The sequence below is a fragment of the Panthera onca genome, chromosome B3 (assembly GCF_046562875.1).
Source record: "Panthera onca isolate mPanOnc1 chromosome B3, mPanOnc1 haplotype 2, whole genome shotgun sequence".
NCBI lineage: Eukaryota > Metazoa > Chordata > Mammalia > Carnivora > Felidae > Panthera > Panthera onca.
The window spans coordinates 62,587,246-62,604,420 of NC_138344.1; the positions used below are offsets into that span (position 1 = coordinate 62,587,246).

At 55.8% G+C, this 17,175-nt stretch overlaps 1 protein-coding gene across 8 annotated transcripts in view; it reads right to left on the reverse strand.

Annotated features, from left to right (window-relative positions):
• PAK6 (p21 (RAC1) activated kinase 6) overlaps positions 1 to 16,247 on the reverse strand; it is a 37,105-nt gene extending 20,858 nt beyond the window's left edge. For 2 of the 8 annotated variants that reach the window (XM_060618973.3, XM_060618971.3), the window contains exons 1-4: positions 15,491 to 16,247; positions 14,669 to 14,750; positions 4,179 to 4,257; positions 3,491 to 3,608 (exon numbers count right to left, since the gene is read on the reverse strand). The gene's annotated coding sequence lies outside the window, so the exon portion shown is untranslated. The other 6 variants (XM_060618968.3, XM_060618965.3, XM_060618969.2 and 3 more) reach the window with 5 other exon arrangements.
• Positions 16,248 to 17,175: the final 928 nt, after the last annotated feature.

Consider the following 17,175-nt stretch of genomic DNA (forward strand, 5'->3'; position numbering starts at 1 on the left):
GCACCAGGCTCAGGGCTGATCATGTCACAGACAGGATCTCCTTACCACAAGCCTTTATATAAGGCAGGACTATTACTGTACCCATTATGCAGATGAGGAAACCCATGTTACGGAGATTAAGTCATTTGCCCAAGGAGAGCAGCAAAGAAGGGGAGACTTGTGTCTATCCGACCTGATGTGAACACTGCTGCAGGCAGGAGCACAACACCCTGTGTCATTCTCAGGCCCATTCATGAGGCCTTGGGAAAGGAACTATTGTAGAATCATGGCGCCGACATAGAGGTAAGCCCCCTGCATTCTACAGCACTTAGAAAGGTACCCCCACTACTGTCACCATCCAGTCACAGACTGCCCTTCAAAGGACTGTGTCACCCCCAGGGCTGGGCCCTTCCACCCAGAGATTTGTCAATGGGTTGTCCGCCCTCTTTATAACACTCTTTGGGAACTGTCATCCCACACGTCTTTCTGTGAAGAATGACAGGCCTCACTGGCCCCCTGATTGAGAAGACCATGGACAGAAGCCAGCCTTTCACTGAAGGATTCTTACTGGCCAGGAATATTTTTCTCAAAACTTACCTTCTGGAGTTCATTTAGATATAAAATTATGTTATTCATTCATTGATTCAATAAATTCATTTACTGTGCATTGACTCTGCTCCGGGTTCTAGGGACCATGGTGAATAAAACAAGATGCTCAGTCTCATGCAGTGTGGCTTGCTTTTCCGAAGAGATGTGGCTACACATCAGGCTACCCCACCCTGATCTTCACTGCGCAACAGAAGAGATGGTGATGCACGTGCTGTGGGACTTTCTCGAGGAGTCTGGCCTCCCCTCCATCCCTGGCCAACTTTCAGTCACTCGGCATTCCTGACAGGGAGGTGTCTGTACCTGCTCTTGTGCCCTGTTTGAATACATTCGGTGATGGGGGCTCTTCCTCCTTCCCGAGGCCCCTGCCCTCTGTCCTTCTGTCCCCTTGCTGCTCATCCTTTCTATGAAGCTGATCTCTATCCTCCCTCAGCCTCTAGAAGGGGTCTGGGCCTGCCATCTGCCCCTCGTCACATAATGTGAGTCAGGAGAGGTGGCATCCCAGCACCATTTCCTGGCCCCCCGAAGTTTCACTAGGGGGAAGGGGCTGGAAAGAATTCCATTTGTACTTCTGCCCAGCTGTCACCTGCAGGATGGGTGGGCCCTAGACCCAGGCTGTGCCCCTAACCACCACTGCTCGAAGCACAGTGTCCCCAGGATGCTGAGCAGTCCCCTGAGGTTTTGCTGTCCCACTGGACAGACCCAGAGAGAAGCTGAGAATGCAGGGCAGAGGGCACTATGCACACAAGCCAAAATGTCTGGACTCCCTGCTCTTGTCACCATTCCCACACTACAGGTCCCAGTGAATCCCCAGGGGAGAGATACAGGAGCTGTTCTTGAAAAGAATATGATAATAAATATCATTCAACCTCTTGTGTCAATACTCCAACTGAATGAGAGGCCGAAGAGCCAGGCTGGCCAGCCAGGAAGGTCAATATTGACTCAGGCCCGCCTCGGGGGCCAGCATCTCTGTTGCAGTCCAGCAGCGGCTCAAGCCAGAGCAGTCCTCTGACCTATGTTCAGTGTACTTAGAATCCACAGCACTGGGCTTTCCTGGGCATGGGGTTATCTCCAAGGGAAGAGTGAAGAATGGCCTTCCGGGGAGGGCTGCAGGCCAGGCATCTCTATCAGTATTCCAGCTTCTCAGCAGCCTCCACATGCAGGGGCCTGAGCCCTCATCACAGAGTCCTTGGGGCCTAGCCAGAAGAACCTCTAGAGTCCCCTAGTCACAGGATTAAGGCCCCTAATCACACAAAAAGACTTATGTTTTACAGCCCTTAACTTTCTATGTCTCTGTCTTGTTCTCTTCATTTTACACTCACATTACTGTGAGATGGCTCACACCTGCTTTACTGGGTGCATCTTAAAGATGGAAGGTGGCTGGGAGAGGAAGGCAGAAAGCTTTCTGGAATATACTACACACGTGCAGGTGTAAAGTGCCTAGCACGTGTCAGACCCTGTTCTAGGTGCTTTTTATTAGTGCATTTAATGGTCATGACCTACAGGGTAGATATTATGAGCTTTGTTTTACAGGTGAAGAAACTGAGGCTCAGAGAGTAAGACTGTCCGAGATGGTAAGTGGCAGAGCTGGTATTCAAACCCCATGTCTCTGACTCCAAGCTCTTCTAACATGCTTGGTGCCCAGAAAAGTCAAATGACCTGCCCCAGATCACACAGCCGCTGAGGGCAGAGGCCCCGTCTGTCCTAGGCAGCCCTGTGTCAACAGTGTGTCCAGGGGCACCCATGGACATGTGAGTACCTGTGACATGTACAGAACATACTGCTATCTCTGTCTCCAAAGCTGGACCCTCTTCCAGAAATGGCCCCTTCCCTAGGCCACCTCACTACCTGCCCTGTATGGACCATCTACTTTTACTTTACTCTCATGGCTTGCTCTAAGCCCTTCACAAGCTCCTGACACAGAACCAGACCGTTCTCCAAATTCTGCAGGAGGGGAGGGTTCAGGTAGTTTAACATTTCCAAAGTAATACTGGAGGCTGGGAGGTGGCTCACTGCTGGGGGTGGTCTACATTTATTCTTTATCACTGTGGCTTCTCACAACTGTCTTATGAGGAAGGCACGACTGCTCTGTTTCATATAAAGTTTAGAGAGAAGTAAAACAACTTGCTTAGGGAATAAAAGGCCAAGCCAGAATTCGAACCCAGCTCTTTCTGGTTCCAAATGTGTTCTCAGCTACTGTCCTATGTGTGGCCTGAGGAGAACTTGCAGTATGATAGTATATGCTGCTCAGTTCCAAAAGACCCGAGGGCAGACATAGACCTGACCTCCCTCTCTTCCCCTACCTAGAAAAACAAGTCAGGGGAGCCAAAAAACACACCAGAATAGGGCAAGACACAGAAAACACAGCCCACACCCCGGAAGCTCTTTATGTCTTAGCCCTTGGTGTTCCTAGCAGCGTCTACATCCCAGATAGGGTGCCACTCACCCATTGTGAGAGAAGCTGGATGGATTTTAGCAGGTTGGAGATCTGGGGAATGAGCTAGCGGCTGGGATTGGCCAAACAGGACCTCTGCCTGGAGCTGCTTCCTGGCCTGCTCAGCACAGACACGGGGCCTGCTACTGCCCTTCCTGTTTGGGAGCCTCTTTCCCAAGCTCACAGTGGTGACACTGACTTGCCCCAGACAGGCATCACACCAGGTGACAGCAGAGGCTGGGTCAGGGGCAGGTGGGGCATGTGGGCTGGGCTGGTGTAAGTAGCAATGCACATTCATTAAGGACTGAGAAATGGCACCTAGAAAGGGCCACTGCCCCTGCCTGACAGTACCAAGAATGGGCCATCCCAGGGGGGACACCTGCCTGCCCACTGACCCTTCCAGCCTGTCTCTCAAGGAGGTCTTGAGAAGGCTGCCGGACACCCTACCAGGGCTGAAGGTTCCTCACTCACCTCCTGGCTGCCTTCCTCCCCTGCTCTTCCTCCTGACTCCTCACCCTTCAGTGGGCAGAGCTCTCAGGCACCGAGGAGAGGGAAGACTGAGGACCCTCCCTGGCCCGCAGTCCGAGGCCTGGGTGGAAACAGATCAGAAATTCATCGTGAAATATGTAGTACATGTCTCCACGGATGTTGCGACTGGCCAGAATTCGGAACCGCCCCAGGCCTGCCTCCCGACCGAGCCACCATCTCAGGTACAAGGGGAGGTGGCGGGCTCCCCACGCAGAGCACGGGGAGGAGGGGCAGTGGTTGCAGCACCGCGTCAGGCCCCTGTTCCCACCGCGCTCCGAGCCGGCGCGGTCACCGGCTCCACCTCCTGGGCGGGAGTGGGGTGCCCTCCGGGACGCGAATCCCCCAGCCCCGCGCCTCAGCAGCCGCGGCAGCCAGGCCGGAAGCGCCGGCGCACACGCGGAGGTCGGTCGCGCTCCCAGCTGCGCCAGCTCTCGGTCCTGGCGCTCAGGGCCCCTCCGCGCGGCGCCCTCCCCACGGCCGCTCCTGCGCGCACAGGGCGCCGGCCAGCCCTGAACTTTGGGGAATGAAAGCGCGGGGAAAGGGGGCCGTGCGGGCGGGGAGACCTGTCCGCGCGTCCCGGCCCCAGCCCGGGGAGGGGTCGCCAGCCTCTCGGGGTGGCCGGGGCACCCACCTGCGGAGCGGGAAGTCCCTGGAGAGCTCGAAGCGGCCGCGGGAGCCGGGCCCGCCCTCCGCGGGAGGGACCTCGGCGCCTAGAACGACGAAGACAGGCCGCACTTACTTGTTTGTGCAGCGCCGGCTTCACCTGGCCGCGAGTTTGATTTCAGGGTGTGGCCTCAGGTAGGACAAGGCGAACACAAAGCCCGGGAAAAGTCGGCGAAGGGTGCCGGGGCCGCGGCCAGGAGCCCCTGTCTGCCCGAGGGGCGTCCCCCTTCTCTAGCCTTTTCCTCTAATTGCTCTGCCCCGGCTCCGGCCGGTACTTCGCCTCGGGGTCCTGATCTCGGTCGGGCCCGCTGCGACCTGCCGGTGGCCCCATGGCCCCCTGGACGGCCGCGCAGAGGCCTGACCTGGATTATCCGCTGAGCGTCTCGCTGTGCAATTAGCTCATTATTTTGCATTGCAGATGCACATCTGGAGGCCGCCTTGCCGACTCCTCCCGGATATTCAGAGGTGCAGGGGGCTGAGTGCACCCACCTACACACCCTGGGGAGCCTCAGCTGGAGGCCTAAAATCTGGCATTTTGGCCTGTCAGTCCCATCTGGACAAGGCCCTGAGACTATTTTGGGGTAGTTCTCTTGAGCAGGCAGGAAAGCCAGGATTTAAATAGATTCCAATTCCCTTGTCAGAACCTGCTCAGTTCTGAGAACCTGTGGCCTCAGGATTCCCCGGTAGGGGACCTCTGGGAAAAAGAGAGCTTCCAGGAGCCCTGCCCTCCCAGAGAATGGGCCTGGTTACAGAGCCGGCCTCCCCTGGCTGTCAGCAGCAGTCCCCAGCAGTTCCCTGGCCTAGGAGCATGATGGCCATTGGGAATGGCTCACTCCTGCTTGCCCTTTACCCTGCTTCTTTTGAATTAGAGGGTATGTTTGTTGTGGGTGAGGGGCAGGGGCCGTGTGCCTGTCACTTCCCTACACAAGGGACTTGCTGTTCTAGACTTGGGCCCCCAGAGAGGGCTGTATCTGACTGAATGCTGAGGGCATTCTGGCTTGGAAATTCGGTATATCTAGACCCTAAATGGCTGCCCCCAAGCAGTGGCTGGGTGACTACCAGTGTCACAGAGTGGGACTGAGGACAGTGCTGGGATTATTGTCATTGTTGGGTGCCTCAAACTTTTGTTATTAATCGAGGTCCTATTGCCATGAATCATTTTTGTTCACTGATTTCTTTAGATATATCAGTGCAATTTATAGATAAAGCATTTACACGTAGGCTCTATTGTTTATGCATGGTTTACTATAGCCTCCTGCCAAATCGAGCTAAGGTGGCTAGTGGGAATTTGCCAGCCCCAAACACCTGCACTCTGTCTGGCTACACTACAGCCCCCCATCCCGGGGGGTGGGGGGGAGGAAGCATAATGGTGGTGCCTGCGGAGATGCTGTCCCTGTGAGCCCTGGGTTAGTGGTGCAGAAGCTGGGCAGCTAATGGCTGGTACCCCCGCTGCCCTCCTCCATGCACTCTGCTCCTCTCCTTACCTTCTGTCTTCCCTCCTCCTCTCTGTGTCTTTCCCAAGTGGATTCTTTCTCTTTCCTCTGACAGGGTAACACTGAGGCCTGACCTCATGAGCCAACCCCTGATCTCCTGTGGCCCGCCCCCTCCAGGAAGCTGCCTGCTGAGCCTAGGCTGATGGGGCCATGTGGCAGGGCAGGGGCAGCTGATACACACGTATGGCTTTCCCCACAGATTAAGTACCTAGCAATGTAGGAGCACTGGCTGACTGCTGGCTACTGGAAGCAGGGTGTGCTGGGTGGGAGGGTTCGGGGAAGTGGTTGTGGGGGATTTGAAATGAACGGTGAACCAAGCTAGAATGAACTGCGCTGCGTTGTTGAGCCTAGAATCAACACCCTAAAAGATTTTTTCCTGACTCACAAATGCGCGCGTGAATTTTCTTTTAATACAAATAACTTCTATACCCAAACCAGAGCCCCAAGCAGTTTGAACTGTTGAGCTACAATAAAGTGTGGGCATTAGACTATTATCAGAATTGAACTGGTATTTGATTTGGTTTGAATCCAAGCGTGGGTGTCGCAGAAAGGCTACTAGTCAAGTCCCATCCTCACCCTTTAGGAGTGAGTCTAGGGAACCCTGGCGCCCTTTGGGAGCAGAGATGGGGTTTGGAGCTGGAGGAGGGTGGAGACTCCCAAATATAACTGACATAGGAGGCAATGCATGCCCCATCACTGTAGGTATGCAAGAACCAAGATAACTATCCGTCAGATATGCTAGAGAAAAGGTTCCTATCCTGGATACTAGACAAGACCTCTTGGACCCATCCCAACCCCAAGTTTCTGCACTTCGAGTCACATCTACAGGTGGGTCTGCTGCACTGGGTTCAATGACCATTTGCAAATTGGGACAACTGGTATGTGCAGAATGGATCCTGAGTGGTCAATTCTGGTATGTGAGTACCCCCATCCCCACCCCATCCTCTTCTGATCCACGCCTGACTCAGCCTTGCCCAGGCAGTGGCAGGAACACTCTGGGGGACAGTGTCTCCTCCAGCGTCCATGTGCCTCCCTCTGGCCCTGTTCCCAGGTTGCAGTGCTGAGCACAGAGAAAGGGACCAGGCACACCCTTATTTGAAGAGCCCTGGTGGCTGACATAGGCCTTCTGCTTGTCCATGTGCTGCCATTCTACAAATGGGGCAGGAGCTCTGGCCAGGGACACTGAAAGCTGACATTTCACCCTGGGCGATGCTGCTGGAGCCTCGCCAGCTCTGGGGCATTGGCCAAGCAGTACTGTCTGAGAGGGCATCGGGGTGGGCACACTGGGCTGGGAGAGTGCTTCCCAGCTAGCTAGCTCTCAGCCTGTGGGGCCTGTTGTAACATCCGAGCACCTACTGCCAGGGCTGAGAGCCCAGGTTAGGGCCAGAAAGGAAAGATACGGATCTACTTGTGGTTTAGAAACAAAAACACATTATCCTTCCCCTGCACCTTTCTGCTCTGTGACTCGAGAAGCTTCCTGGGGATCAAGAATTGCTGACAAGCTCACTTATTCCTTCCAGGGCTCGTTTCTCTAGGTGAATCTGCCCTCCTCTAATAATAGAAATAAAATGCCTGCCAATTAGTGAATGCTTCCATTGGGCTAGCCCCATGCTAAGCCATTCCCACATACTATCTCACTCAAGTCTTTACAACCGCCCAGCACAGAAGTACTATACTATTATATTCTCACTTTACACACAAGGAAACAGGCTCAGAGTGGTGAAGGAACTTGCTCAAGGTCTTGTAGTGACTGAGCGTAGAACCAAAATTTCAATCCAATTGCATCTGCCCCTAGCCCATTCTCTTATCTGCACTGCCCAGAGGTCCCTAGTTCCAAGGACTGTCTGATGTGACTTGACTATGTGGGGTCAAGTGTCAGTGAACAGTTGGTGGGGGAACGTTTGCCTCCTTGTGCCAACCCTGACCACCACCCAGCAAGGGCCAGTCATGTGACACAGAGCGTATGTGGGGAATATCCCTGCACCATTTCTGATCAGAGCATGAGGACCCCCACATGGCACTGGGCGTGTGGGGCGGAGGGGGCTTCAGTTTCCCTCACTCACCTCACTCACCCTATCACTGAGTCCCCTGCTAGGAGCAAGGTGCTAGGTTTCTCCAGTCATGAACCAGCACACTGCCTGAAGTCCTTACATCAAGCCATCTGTCCTTCGCAGACCTGGACGAGGCCTGGTGCTATTAGGCTCACGTGCAGCACCGCTGGGGCAGCAGGTGCCGGCGTGCCTGCTTGCTACTTGGCTGGAGGAGCTCCTGGAGCCTGGGCTCCAGGAGGGGTGGCTGCGCACTCGCCCTGCAGTCCTCAGCCCTAGGAGAGAGGCACACTTGGGAAAAGACCCCTTCCTCTCCGTCTCTTCCAGGGTGCTCAACCCCTGTCCCTTCCTGCTTGTGGGATGGCCTGGGCCAGTGCCCCTCACCTGATGGGACTGCTCACGTGTTTCTGCTGATGGGGCCAGGAGGCAGGTGCAAATGCCCTAGGGGGGGTCTGGGAGCGTGAATGGAGGGAGCTGACATTGCCGAGCCCTTGGGGCTGCTAGGCTGGAGAGGGAGATGGCCCCTCCGAAGGGACCATGGATTCTTGCAGGATTGGAGTCCTCTGCCTCTCTAGGCTTCCAGCATGCCTCAGTCTCGGTTTCTTGATGTGTAGAACAGGGGAGACAGTGTCCGTCTGTCTTGGGAAGGTGATGGAATGATGAGGTCCAGAGCATTGGGGAACCAGAGTCCCGAGGACCTGCATCCCCCGGTCAGGGCGAAAGATTGTTGACCCACAGCCCTCGTAGCTGCTAAAGGGAGCAAGGTGGACACTTCCCTCCCCCGTTCCATGTATGTACCCAGCTGCCACAGGGAGCACGAGAGCCCAGTTTTGGTGCCAAAGGGGCTGAATCCCAGGGATCCTCCAGGAGAACTTGCTACTACATCAACCTAATAGGTCTATCTACTATATATCCAAGAGAGAAAACCCTAGCCCTAGGTGGCAGCACTGTCTGGGCCCAATTAGGTGTTTGCCCAGCTGCTGGGCAGATGTGTCCTTGTGCCATCCTGAAACTTAGCAGAGGGAAACCACCACAGCCAGAAGCCTCCAGCCTCTCTCTGCCTGCCTTTTTCTCAGATTCTGCATCTGTACTAGGTTTCCTATGCCAATGGGAGTACATAGGCCTGTCCACCCCAAACGCAAACTGACACTGGAGGCTGAACTTGCCTGGCAGTGCCCAAGGGGCCTGGTCATGTGAGCAAGCCACCAGATGCAGAGGCCACTGTCCACCCACCTCAAGGGGCTCAAGCAGGGACACAGCAGGCTGTGGCTGCCTTGCCAGTTACATGGGGGCATGAGCTACTCTGGGCAGGGCTGGAAACAGAAAGAGCCACCTAGATGCCAAGGACTCACTTTAGAGACATGATGAATTCATTTAATATCTTCTCACTATGATCACTTTGCAGCCCTTGCTCCTAATGGGCTCCAAAGTTCCATCCAAATGTCTGTTGCTGGCAGTTCAGCTCTCCGGCTGGCATTTTTGCTGCCAGAACTAACAGCTGGAAGCTGCTTGAATGGAAACCCTTCATTGTCTTTCCTCTCTCCGCTCAGCCTGTAGCAGTCATCCCTGGTCTGAGGCTGGGGCATGGCCATGACCGGCACCCATGTCCTAGATCCCAGGGCCTGACTTTCAGGAAAGTCAGGGGCGGGGGGGTGGGGGGGGGGGAGGGAGGAGAAGGCTTGTACCTGACTGGGTAAGAGCACAGGCCAGAGCCCCAGGAAGGGAAGAGTCTGAGGAAACATGATGTTGGTTGCTCAAGCCCCATCCACAACCCTCTGGGTGCAACACCTTCACTCTAAGTGCACAAAGGCCGCACATTCTGGGCTGTGTGACCTCTTGGCAGCACTGGCCATCCAGCTGCAGTGCTCTTAGAACGCTGCCTTCTGCATCCGCCCTGGGTCAGGGTTAGAAGGCGTGGCCTATCTAACTGCCGCTTGACTGGGCTGGACTGTGTTTAGAGGGGCCTGGAGGGGCCCAGGTGGCTACTGCCATCCCTTCTCAGGGTCTTTCCTTCCTTAATCTCTGGCCCACACCTTGATTACCACAGGGATGGTGGCCCATGGGAACTTTATGTGAACACTTACATGGCGGGGTCCTGGTGTGCACTGGCATGTCCTCACTAGTGGCTGCCATAACCGCCTTTGCCGGGATGATGGACTATGTGGGGGCAGCTCCTCCTGTCTGCCCATCCTTTCCTCCACAGGAGCTCTGCACGCATGCCCGCTCCTGGCCTTGCATTCTTGCCCCCAGTCCTGGCTTTGTCCCTCTCCAGGGTATGAGACCCCAACTTTCTCCACCTTTCTGGATCCCAGACACACCACCTTCCAGCAAGACCCACTATAGTGGAAAAGAGAAGTCCAGCTGTGGCCTGGTAACAGGGTGACAGATGACAGGCAACAGGCCTCTTGCTTCTGGGATCTGACCTGTGATGGTGGTCATAGGATATGCTGGTGAAAAGTAAGTAAGTACCGGAAGTAAAGGGTCTCCTGTGTTTTCCTGACTTCTGCCCCAGAATCTCTCATTCCTAGACACATTCATCATTCCTTTCTTCCTTGGCTTAAGACACTGCCAGCCTTATGGTTCAAATGTAAAATGCTTCCTGGGACAAGGAGAACTTGAGTCAATCCATTTATGAATTAGCTGGATCTGTTTATCGTAGAGTGTCCAGGAGGGGAGGCTGCGGGGGAGGGGCAAAGCCTCTCCTTGGGGGGTGCTGATGAGTGAGCATGGCTGAGCTGGGGCTGCCTGTTGAATAAGCTGCAGGAGCAGGGCAGCCCAGGTGGTGTGTGTGTGTGTGTGTGTGTGTGTGTGTGTGTGTGGCAGGACCAGTCCCCTGTTAGGGCAGGAGGCACACAGGAGCATCAGGCCCCCTCTGGCCTCCTAGTGTTTTGGGCCAGGCTGTCTCCTCAAGCCTCTGCAGCTTTTGTCTGCCCTTGCCTGCAGGGTCACCTTTGATGTTACTGCAGATAGAAAGGCAGTCTGGGCTGTGAGAGAGTCCTGGGCTGGGAAGTGGGGACCCTCAAAGCCTGAAACCAAGGCTCTGCCATCAGTTAGCTATGTAATCTCGGGACCCACTTTCCTTCTCTGGGTCTCTGCCTTCCTCTATAATATTATGGGGCTTGATCAGACATTCTTAGGGACTCCTTTTGGCTTGAATGTGCTCTAGCAATCTAAGATGGCCATCTCCTTTTGGGAGCAGTCCTTTCCTCCTCTGCACCCCAGCCCCCTGACCCCAGACTGCACTCTGGAAGCACATGAGGCTGTGGAATAAATGGCCCCCTGGCTCCCTCCACCCTCTGTGCCTTCTTGTGCAATTCCTCATTTGAAGCTAAAAGAAAGAAAATGGAGGCCGAAGGCTCCAGGCCAGGAAGCTGAACCAGAGAACCAGTCCTCCCAGTTCTAACTCTGCTGCTGCTGCTGCTGCTGCTGCTGCTGCTGCAGCCTTCAGGAGCTAGGACATGCACGCAGACAGCAGGAGGCCTTGAGTAAAGGTGACCGGCTCGTAGCTATTTGCCCTGAGGTGAAGCGGGCTAGGTCCCTGCTGCACTGGTACCAGAGATCAGAACAACTCACTAGCTGACCAGACCTTCTCTGAGCACCCAGAGGCCCCCCTCTCCACATCCTGAGCAGCCTGAGTGTGCAAGAGAACACACATCAGCCGCCATCCTGTTAGCCAGAGGCGCAGGGGCCTGAGTGCTTTGACACGGGCAAACCAGAGCCAAGCAGAAAGATGCTAGTGTTTGCTAACTGAGGGAGCACTTCTGAGGGGGGATGGTCACCACAGAAAACCCACAGATGTACAAAAAAGGTCATCGTCCTCCCTCTGTAAAGACATGGGTCTCTGCACTGACTGATGTGTTACAATGAGGTTTTATAGAAAATGCTGGCCAGCATGAGTGTCCCTTTGCTGGGGCTAATGTGGCTCCATGCAGTTATGGGGGAACCCTTTTTTGCATGCTGATTTCCCCCCAGCATATGAAAGTATGCTGTGCTTTGGTTTTACCTTGTTCTTTCAGGTGAAAGAACCCGGATTAACTTTCCTAAATCCATAGAACTTTGGCAGAAAAAGCAAAAAGTCTCTGAGTCTGAACCTTATGGTGCCTGGGCATTTCTAAGTCATTTGCCAGAGTGATCAAGAAGTCCCTTGGGGTCTCTGGTCTGGCCCCCTGCATGAAGCCCCTCTGAGTTTGTGCTTTCAGATGGGGCTCATGAGTATACAGTCCTTCAAGGAATCGGGGCCAACACGTGACAAAATTTCAGGCGCAGAGAGAAGTGGGACCAGGCCTCTTGGTTCCTTCACTGTCTAGAGCCTGTTTTAAGTCCTCGAGGCCTGAAACTAGATCTCAGATGGAGAAGGAAACTCAGGTTTCCTTGAACAACAGACTCCAGTCATTCCTTAGAGAAACTCAGTGGCAGACAATTTGCTATTTGGGAAAAACTGGAGTGGCACCGCATTTCTTTCCAGCCTTCTCCCTCTTCTTGCACTTGTGTTTCTCCTTGAGCATGCGTCCTCTGCCTGTTACTGTTCAAGCGGCTTCTTCTTTTGCTCCACTTTCTCAGCTAATCTGTCTTTGTCCATCTTTGTAAGCTCTATGTTGAGAACCATCTCCCAGCATCGGTCTAAGTTTATAAATGTTCTGGACTGGATGGGTCACGGCCGACAGCTTCAGCAATGAGTCTGGGGCCCAGGGTGGGCAAGAGGATGCTGCCACCTGTTGCTGATCATGGCTGATCTGTAGCTCAGCTGCTTTCTGGTGGGGTGGCCCCCAGACTCAGCTGCCCTTTCCACTCACGGGGAAGAGCTATAAGCTCCCCAAGGCAAAGGCCTGGTCCTTCATTTGTCAGCACTTTTCCCTGCACCCTGTCCCCACCACCCGTGGCGTTTTGTAGTCAGGCAGTCCTGTTCCCTGCCTGCAAGCCAGTGAGCCAGAACCAGGTGCCAAGCGCCATCACCAAGTGTTGCCTGGAGCCCGCATCTGGCCAAGAAAAGACAAATTCCCCTTTATCTTACATCCCCCACATCTCACCTTAGCCCCGAGAGAGCCCTGAGGCAGAGCTCAGAAGGGGACAGACAGCTTCCAGTCAGTCTGCTCACCTCGGGCAGCAGGGCCAGCTGGGCGTCAGGAAGTTGAGAGCTCTTTCTGCTTCTAAAGCTTCCATTTTCCATGCTCCCTTCCAACCTGTTGGCTAGCCTACCTCTTTGAGGGGCAGGCGGCAGAATGCCTGTTTAGGAGGTTTGCAGTACTGCCCATGTCGGGAACTGCTCCCGAATCCTGGGCCTTCCCACTTACAGTGTGGAGAAAATCCTATGGGGAGGGCTCTGCTTCGGGCCACAAGACAGTTTCCCACAAGTCCCCCCTACCTTCTGCACCCAGGAAACAGTGCGTTACAGGCATCTCTGGGACTGTTTGCATACAGAACACAGTCCTTCAGAGTCTCCACCTTCTCCCTGCCCCACCCTCCCATACAGGTGGGCAGGTTTAAGAAAGCCAGCCCCCCAGAGCCCTTCCTGAGCCTAAAACCCAGGCTGCCGTTTCCTCTTCTGCTTCCTACGCCCTTGCCTTTATCCTCTGCTCCCTCCTAGCCCAGCCAGCTGCCACTCTGCCAGCCTGCTGTTTGGCACTCCACAGCCTCTGGGTACTGGCTGCTGCTCAGCTCTGCATACATTCGAGACCCCTAGGCTTGGAGTCACCTTTTGTAAGGAGGCAATACCCCCTCAGCTGGGCCGTTTTCTTCCTACTCGAGCCAGGTATGGGGATTAATGGAATGGGAGACTCTTCTGGGTTCATCCCAACTCTAGTCCCATGTGCTCCTCTAGGACAGAGGGCATTCTTGGTCATCCTTGGGAATTGTGCTGAGTGGGCTTTGCTGTGGCTAGAGACCTCAGACCTGCCTGCACCTTCCCTGTACCTGGCACATCCCAGAGAGGTCAGCTCACCAAGAATCAGTCCGTCTTTGGGGGACTGGAAGGTCTATGGAGCCCCCACGCTCCCACCTTGCGGCCATTATCAGGGTGCATGGAGTTTTCCACCCCAATCAGGTGCTTCCAGAAGCTTTGCCCCTAAGTTCCAATGCCTTGCTGACTAGACACCCTTGCCAGCACGGTTCCCGGGCTTGCCACTCCTAGGCTGCAGAGGGGACCCCTTGCTTGGCCCAAAGGCCTTATTCTGAGCCAGATGCACTTCTGTGGGGGCCGAGTCCGGCAGCCCTAATCAGTTCCCACCAGAACCGGCTTAGGGGAAGACCGCAAGCAGGTCCCTCCAACCTCGGTGCGTGACACCAGGGAAAGAAGAAGCTGCATATGCGGTATTAGCCTTGCTTCTTGGTGGGGCCCTAGCACTTTAAACCCCAAGCACACTGGGCCTGACCCCCGGGAGCCAACCAGGTCATTAACCCTGCAGCAGAGGCAGGGAGCCTGAGGCCTGTGAGAAGCGATGGTGCTCAGCCAGGCAGCCCCCTGAACCTGACCTGACTCCAAAGTTTCAGAGTCAGCATCTCTGCCAGGTCAAGCTCTGCAGAAGGGCGTGACTGGGAGCTGGGTCCCAGCGATACTCCATAAATACTTGTGGGCCGAACAGGTGAGCAGAGTGTCCCAGGTGTGGTGGGGTGAGAGGGGCCTTCCCGAGGGCCATCCTGGTGGCACCACACTAGCTCGGCCCAGCAAGAGGGGGAGGTAAAGGCAGAAACAGCAGAAACAAGCGTCTCTTCCTATGGCCAGGAAGCCATAGGAAATCAGCTTGCGCCGGGCTGTTTCAAAATCAGTCTGGAAAGGGAGCGGCAGGTCCGCTGGGGCGCGGGGCTACCGATCCTAGCAGCCGGCAGCTGCCGCCCCTGTCCCAGGTGGTGGGCAGCCCGACACTTGGGCTCCCCAGCCCCGCCCGGGAAGCCCGAACCCACAGCGGCAGCAGGGACCTTACCGTGGCCGCTCTTCGGGGCCGCTGGGCCTCAAGCTCCTCACTGCAGGCTGGTGCTTGTCTGGAGCCCGGGAAGCGGCACTCCCTTCAGGCAAAAAAAGAGAAAAAGGAAAAGAAGAAGAAAACCTCAGCGCTTTTCTTGCCTAGCCGCTTCTCCTGAAGGCTCCTGGATGGTGTCGTCCTGCCTCTGTGGGCACACAGCCTCCTCCCTCTGGCAGCTTACTCACCGGTGTGCCCGTGAGGCTGCCAGCTGTATGGGGGAGGCGGGGGGAGGTGGCCCACGCCCCTCTGCCTGACACACCGGAGCATGCTCTGTGGGGGTCTGGCCTGGGCCACGGGTGGCCCCCAGCTGGGTCCTGAGCGCAGGGAAGCCATGTCCTGGCCGGTCCCTATGGGCTCAGCAGAGCACACCCATCGGTGCTAACTGGCGCCGTGTGGTCGAGTGACAGAATTCCTTGATAGGAGGCTGTCTCCTTAGGACCCGGGGCTGTCCCAAGAGGGGGCAGCCAGTGTGCTGTCTGACCCCCTGGCAGGTTGGCTTCCATCCTTGGGCTACCCCTCTGGACCATTCCCTACCTTGAAGTCCTCCCGTGTCTCTGTCCTGCGGACTCAGATAGGGCCTGGGTGTGTCTGAGCTGGAGGTGCTCCTCATCCTGGGTACAGCCAGGCGCTTGGTGTCCCTTTTCCGCAGCACCTGTCTCGGGGCCTGGGTGGGCCCAGCATCAGGATGAACTGCTGCCAAGTCCTGCTCTCTGTCCCCAGCAGGGGGATGACACACATGCTCTCACACACACGTGGGGCCACACCCAGCACAGAGCCACCTACCTGCCCCGGCCAGCCTAAGCCAATCCAGCCTTGCTCTCCAAATGCCACTCTGACCCTAGAAGCCACTCATGAACAGCAATATCCTGTGAGAGGTGAGTTCAAAGCCGGCCCAGGAGGACTCCAGTTAGCACGGACCAGTCTCCCCTTCTCTCCCGACACCTCCAGAGGACACAGCAGCCTGATCACCATATCTGTTATTGCACTTTGCCGGCCAGCATCTCTCTCTCGGAACCTCGGGCCCCCACAGCATCTTCCATATCCTTGGGGGGTGGCAGCAGATTCCTGATAGGTCCCATCTTCCTCACAGCCCAAGGTAGAGAGGGGAGAACTAGAAGGGGCGGGACTCAGGTGCAGCTCCAAGTTTCCAGCTCCCAAAATAATCAGATGCAAAAGGGAAGGAAGAAATCTCCGGGCCAGCAGGTGACTCAGTGCCAGTGGGCCGGCTTAGTCACCTGGATGGCTGCTCCCAGCTCCTGGCACATCAGCCAGGGAGCAGTGCCCTCCCCCATCTGCTGTCGACAACAGGGCTGTCAAAGGGAGCGTGGCCTTGGCCGAGGAGCGCCAGCTGGCCTGAGGCTGCCTGGCAGGCTGCACGGGCGGCGAGCTCCGGCCTCCTTCCCAGCCGCAGCACGCCCCTCCTCCACCACGCACCCAGGCTCACTTTGGGATTTCTCCATTAAATCCTCAGGCAGCGACCTGCTCGTTTGGGGCGCTGAGCTGCTCCAACGTTGCTTGGCAATTTTGATATCGTCGGGGGTTGCTATGGGGAGGAGGGTGATGTCATTGACACAAAAAACCCACTGAATTTACAAATCAGCTGGGGCTGGAGCTATTTATAAAAACACGTTTTTTCCTGCCTTCCTTTACTGAGGGGGAGGGAAGGGAAGGGCTGCCTGCCAGCCTCAGTGGAAGCCTCCCCCAGCCCCGCAGAAGCCAGACCCTCCCACCCAGGCTCCCCACGCCACAGAACTGGCCAACCTGGCCACAACTGGGCCGAACTCCCCTTTCGGGGTCTCAGCTGGTTTTGCTGTGAAGGGCGGGGAGAGTGGCATATAATGGGTGGGTGATGGGCAGGGTGGGTGCCAGCTCCTGGGTTGGCAGGGGCCGAAGCCAGCCACTCAGCTGGACCCTTGAGGAACAGGGTCGTGTGCATGTAGGCAGCCTGAGCTCCTCTGGGTGCCTGCAGGCCAGCACCTCTGAGTACACCAGGTGGAGCCCAGCCCTCCTGGCTTGGCCCCCTGCTCCTCTCTTACCACACTCGCTGAAACACCATCCTCTCCGTGGCTTTGGCCATCAACCTGGACACGCTTCCCCAGACCCCACGTCTGGCTGCCCTGCTGCAGGTGCCACCCCCCCCCCCCCCCCATAGCCACCTCCTGCTCTGAGCACCCAGTTGCTGACAGTCAGAAGGAGATGCTCTCCTTGGCTCTTCTCACTGCTGGCCCCTTACAGCCAAGGTGACACTAAGCTGCCTACATTATTTTTGAGAACTCTTTCATAAATCTTCCATAGTGAAGCAATGTGGTGTCTGGTTAAAAGCCCAGGTTCTGGGTTTTCACAGTCCTGAGGTCACCTCCCAGCTCTGCTGTTTATCAGCCGAGTGACCTTTGGCGTGTTATTTAATCAGCTGAACTCAATTTTCTCATCCATAGAATGGGGATGATTTCACCTGCCTCACAGGGTGT